This window comes from Paramormyrops kingsleyae, chromosome 24 (assembly GCF_048594095.1).
Source record: "Paramormyrops kingsleyae isolate MSU_618 chromosome 24, PKINGS_0.4, whole genome shotgun sequence".
NCBI classification, from domain to species: domain Eukaryota; kingdom Metazoa; phylum Chordata; class Actinopteri; order Osteoglossiformes; family Mormyridae; genus Paramormyrops; species Paramormyrops kingsleyae.
Genome location: NC_132820.1, coordinates 26,363,987 through 26,370,110, shown reverse-complemented (window position 1 = coordinate 26,370,110; position 6,124 = coordinate 26,363,987). Strand labels below are relative to the sequence as shown.

Sequence of the window (6,124 nt, the reverse complement as noted above, 5' to 3'; positions counted from 1 at the left end):
ATGAGAGAGACTACCTGAGGGGAGAAGCTCTTGGCGTGTCTTGTGGTCTTGGTTCTGATTGCCATGAGTCTTCTCCTGGAGGGTAAGGCTTTAAAGACGTGGTGAGCAGGGTGAGATGGGTCCTCAAAGATTTTGTATGCCCGTTTCCTGGTTCTGGTGATGTACAGTGTCTGGAGGGTAGGCAGGTTACTGCTGATTATTCGCTCTGCTGAGTGGATGATGTGTTGCAGTCTGGCCTTGTCTCGTTCAGTGGCTGATCCAAACCAGGCTGTGATGGAGGAGCTAAGGATGGACTCAATGATTGTAGCGTAAAACTGGGCCATCGTGGTTATAACATGTTATTTTGGATCAGGCAGTTGTGAGAGTTCAGTCCGCATTAGCTCCGATAGAATAGTATTAAATGCAAAGCTAAAGTCCACAAACAGAATCCTAACATATGTCTCAGGGCACTCCAAGTGTCGGAGCAAGAAATGTAGTCCAGTGTTAACTGCATCGTCCACAGGTCTGTTGGTTCTGTAGGCAGACTATAGAGCAGGGGTGTCAAACTGCAGTCCTGGGGGGCCAGAGCCCTGTGTAGCTTAGTTCTTTCCCTGTTCCACCACTAATGATTCAGCTCAAGAGCTGTGTGGTAATTAGCACAAGGAGTTGAATCAGGTGTGTTAAATGAGGGGAAACCCAAAAATGTGCAGGGCTCTTGCTCTCCAGGACTGGAGTTTGACACCTGTGCTATAGAGGGTCAAGCGATGGGTCTGTGATGGTTTTAAGGTATGACAGCACAAGTCTCTCAAAAGCCTTCATTACCACTGATGTGAGAGCCACTGGTCTGTAGTCACTGAAGCAAGAGACTCTGGGTTTCTTTGGAAAAGGTGTTATTGTGGATGATTTAAGATACAAAGATCCAGTGACTAATTGAAAATATCTGTGAAGACAGGTGATGGTTGATCTGCACAGTGCTTCAGAGTGGCTGGGGAGACCAGGAGCTTTCCCTGTATTCTGACTCCTAAAGATCTTGTTTACATCTCTGTCGTTGATTCTCCTGGGAAGGTGGCTGGACGTGGGGGGGGGGGGGGGGGGTGAAGGTACCCAGGTGTGAAGAAGGCCATTGAAAAGGTGAGGGCTGTATGATGCGCGAATGTGGCTTTTCAAACCCGCAGTAGAATTTGAACAGGTTTTTGTCACCACTCCTGTAGGCTACATCTTTTGTTTTAGGAAGCTGCCTGAGTTCAGTTGTAAACCATGGGTCGTCATTATTATAGCTGACAACAGACTTTTTGGGAATGCGAGAGTCCTCGCAGAAGCTTATGTGCCATGTTACAGTGTCCGTGTATTCATCCAAGCTGTTAGTAGCAGTTTTGAAAACATTCCAGTCTGTCGAGTCAAAGCATGATTTTAATTGCTCTACAGCTCCACATGTCCAGTGTTTCACTCTAGTAACGACAGGTTTAGCAGTTTTCAGATTTTGTCTGTATGCTGGAATTAGATAAATTGTTGCATGGTCAGAGTTTCCTAGTGCAGCACCAGTCATTTTCTGTCAATAAAATGTGACATCTTTTCAGTTACCTATTTATTTGTTTTGGCTTTTTCTTATTATTATCTATGTGTTCATTGTAATTGATTAATAAAATTATTTATTTTCATTATTATTTCTTTTTCACTTATCTTTGAAATGTGATTTTGAAGTTTTAATGTGATTGTATCCTTGTCTTTGTAAAGCACTTTGAATTGCCTTGTGCCTGAATTGTGCTATATAAATAAACATGCCTAAAATCCTTGACAATGACAATGTGTTCGTGCGCTTCAAGAGATTTGTAGTTTTTAAACTCTTTAAAAGTGTACGCACTAATGACAGACACTAGGTGGTTGACAGTGTCCCCATAAGAAAGCCAAGGTAGCGCATCGGGATCCCTTGTCCATGTGTTTGCTGGCATTTCATAAGGGTCGACGAGGACACCATAAACAGTGGCGTACTCTCACTGTTCTTCGCTTTCTCCATCTTTGCATTTCTTGCAGTGTGAAGATCTGCGAGCTGTTTAATTTTAGTGACCGCTCCTTTTCAGGATTATGTAGTATATGTTTAACATTAGTTCAAAGTGTGGAAGGGAAATTTAAAGTGATGGTAGGCCAGGGTTGGGAGGCATTGTAGGATTGTTCTTGTGTCTCAGGTTTTGTTGTTTTGGGGATGGTGTCGTGTGTCCTTGCCTCACAGCCACCTGCACGGAACCAGCTTTGCAGGCCACAGACCTTGGAGAACTGGGCTGAAGGGAACATCGCCGGGGGGAGAAAGGGGACCTGCAGGAAGCCTTGAAATGTAGCTGCTATACTATGCTAGATGCAGTTTGTTGTATGGTAGCATTTGAACACACAAGCAAGTTACTGTATGTACCCATAAGGGTTGTATATGTTTACGCTGAAGTCTTTATTTAGTCAATATAGGGTTGGGGTTTCCCTTACTGATAGCATTGTGAGCCATGCCAGCCATGGACACCGAAGGGGGGGTTGCACCTTTTTGCTGGGTTGGGAGTGGAATTTCCCTAATGTTTAGGGTTTTTGCCCTCCTTCCTAGGCTGGATAGACAGGCTTATGTGTGGGACTCATAGGAGGCCTAGGCCTAACGAGGATTGGAAGCTCAACATCCTTGAAGTAGACCAATAGTGGCGTATTATGTTTGTTGTATGGTCGAAACCTGGTTTGCAGATGTTTGGTAACCAATCGGGACTTAGAAGTCCATATAGGGGAATTCGTCTTATAGTATATTAACCTGCTGATTTCTGGGTGCGGGGTGCATTGCGCATTGTACCCAAGTGTGGCTGGAACACTATGCTGGATTGCTGAATAAAGAAGAAAACTTTGCTCATTATGTTAAGACGGAAGCGGAATTGGGAGTTACGTCAGTCTGCAGCAGCGCTGGATCGTTTTACGGCACACTGCTTGCCTGGTCGCAGCCTCCAAAGAGCAAGAGTTCCAGAAGTTCACCTGCGCTCCAGAGACATTTCATAGTTATCTTATGTGCCCCTCTCGTTTGGTAGTTCATTTTCTGTCCGTGATTACGGGTGTGCGTGTATGATGTTCAGTAAGTAATGTTTTCTATACTTTTAATGTAGTTGATTTCTTTCTGTATGCGCAGTATCGGTGTAGTGTTACTAGATTGCGTATATGGCAGCTTGTTGGATTTACATGCCCTGTTATCGTTGATGTAGCAATTTGTCGTGGGTCAGCATTTGTATGTGGTAATTATAATTTCTTATTGCTATTAATCAAGTTAAAGGAGCACCTCCAACTTATTATATAGTTTACTGGTAATCCTTCAGTGCCATCTTGTGGACATATTTGAAACTACCATAATTCGCTTACCTTTTCCAGAATGTTCAGTCGTTATTCCCTTTATTGGTTTATTTCAGAACCACGCCCACATATTGGATTGGATGGGGCCTATTGTTAGTTGCTGGGCTGTAACCACAGAATTGCGAGTAAAAACCTTAAACCCACCTTGGCTGTGATCCCAGTGCTCTGACCGGCACTCTTCTGAGAACACTACCTCATCCGGAACCACGATTTCATTAGTCCACCTAATCCTCCCCCACACATTACATGCGAGGTCTGGAGTTTGATTCAAGTGTGACAGAGTGAGAGTGATTATAGAGGATTATAGAGTCATAGTTCTTTGGGTTAATTCTGACTACCACAAAAGTTTACAAGCCCTATTTTGGCAAGAGCTAATCCTAATCATTTTCATCCTTGCCGTTTAAATCACTCATGAATAGATGTGTTTGTGAGAATTTGGTTTGTTTTAAGCATTTTAAATTAAAATAAATACTGCAATACTCATTGCAGAAATACATCTTTTCCAATATTGTGCAGCCTAATAATGAAGTACTTACTACTAGGAGATATCTAACAACATACGATGCAACATTCAACAGGGGGTAGTGAAGTGATATGTGGCAGATCAAAGTGCCAATTCGATGTGGGGCAGTGATTAGCATGTGGAGAATGCTGCAGCAGTATTACAAAATCAGCAACTCTTTTAAAAATAATAGTGATATAAATATATTATTTATTAATAAGTATATAGAATCAGTACACAAAGTATAAGTATATAAAGTTTAAGTATATAAAGTATATAAGTATAAAAATCTTAAGTATAAAAATGATATAAGTATAAAAAGTTTAAGTAAAAAAAGTTTAAGTAAAAAAAGTTTAAGGGCTCAGAGGCCTGCTGCTCCTACTCATCAGAGTGGATCTGTTGCTTGAACTTCTTCTTCAGAGCCTCTGCTAAGATGGCAGCAATGTCCTCTGAGGGCATGCGTCAGTCCCCTCCTCGTCACTGGCGTCCCACCTGGCGACCTCAGCACTGGGCGCAGTTTAATGTGCGGCAGCTCCGCCAGAACATCCACCATGTTGGGGCCATTGGTGGGTCCTGCGCCACTTCCCTGACGATGACTCGTCTTCTGCTTCGGGCCCTGGATATTAGCAGGCGGAGGAGGAGGAGGCGGTGGAGGAGGAGGAGGGGGTGGAGGAGGAGGAGGGGGTGGGAAACAGCTTGGAGCTGAAGTGGGGACTATAAGAGTCCCAGTGGTCTCCGAACTGCTCCGGGGCATATTTGGGTCAGTCAGGGCACCAGCAAGCTGGGAGATCTCGGACCGTAAACGGTCCACCTCGTCTTCGAGGGCTGCAATCTTCTCCCAAACTGCCACCCACTGATCCCCGTGATCCCCGTGTCCACTGGGGAGGTGGATGCCACTCCCGACCTTTGCAGGGGCGTTGCCATTTATAGCAACCCCCGTTGCAACACTTCAGGATGTCTTCACAAAGCGCTGGGAAAGAAAAAAATCTCCAGTTGCAAAAAACTTGTTGCATTGCGCAGTTCAACGCAGAGGGGGCGACTCTGTGAAACAAGCGATCTTCCTTGGTCGAAAAAATACTGAATTCGGAACGGAATCAAATCCAAAAAAAAACAGTCTGCACACAAAGTACAGAGAGTTAGATGTCTTATTTAAACATCACACAAAATTATATTTTTTTCCATCATCCATTAACATACAGCGCAATCTCAGATCCACATTAGGCCATACTATACAGATTTCCTGAATAACATTAATATACACATACATGTATATATTTATATATGCACATTATAAACATTTAAACCTGCAATGGTACTAACAGGGTGGCTAAACTGAATAACACCATATCACAGTCAACGTATTCCGATCAATTAGCAAGTAGCCTTATAGGTAGCTTTAGCATTTTACATACAACTACAAAAAATGATACATTAGCAAAGAAAATAATCAACCACACAATCAACAAAGGTTCACATTCATATCCTGACTGTTTTTCCTTCACACTAATGATCCCTATATCTATATTTTCCTTAACATTTAACCAAACAGGTAAATTGACCTACCAGGATATCCAAAAGAGAGCAATTGCACCAAAATCTTTCTATCCACTAATTGCTGCAATTGTATGCTTCGGCCAAAAAAAATAAACAGTGCTCTAAACGTTGATATCTACACAAATATATATACATATATGTAGATATATACGTTTATTTCTCTAAGTTGCCGTTCACTCTTCTTTCCGCTCTCTTTACCCGCCTTCCTCCGTCTAGAAAAACCCGCCGGAAAAAAAACTCCCACCCTACCTTTCGGCACTCAGGAACGTCTTAAAGAGACAGCTGCCCACTTTGGTATACACACACTTATTGTAAGGTTCATGTCTCCCTCTTTACAAATTACGCTCTATAATAGCTTCAAATCATTATGGTACTTTAGCTTTATAGACCTGGCTTCATATGGTTTTGTTATTATTATTTTTGGTATTAGTATTATTATTTTAAGAATGAAGCTAAATAATATAGCCGCCCACTAATATGTCACATATGGGTTAAAATGCAGAGGACACATTTCGTCGTTGTGTGATGTGCCAAGAATGGCACTTGATCACAAAGTACAAATACTTTTTTACTTGCCAACATTCATAAGCAACGTTATTTTTCAGTACAGTGGCGGTTTTTATAAATCTTGGTGATTAATATTCGCGGAGAGCGTGGGGTTTCCATTTATCTATAACATTTATATTGTTAAAGGAAACACAGCTTAGCAAGCTGTTTAATTTTAAT

The 6,124-nt window shown here is 42.2% G+C and overlaps 1 long non-coding RNA gene across 1 annotated transcript; it reads right to left on the bottom strand.

Moving 5' to 3' along the window:
- Positions 1 to 4,034: 4,034 nt before the first annotated feature.
- On the bottom strand, positions 4,035 to 5,609 carry LOC140582301 (uncharacterized). The gene is made up of 2 exons (XR_011985231.1): positions 5,408 to 5,609; positions 4,035 to 4,959 (listed from the first exon to the last, which is right to left on the bottom strand). It is a non-coding gene; the product is annotated as an uncharacterized lncRNA (long non-coding RNA).
- Between the last annotated feature and the right edge of the window lie 515 nt (positions 5,610 to 6,124).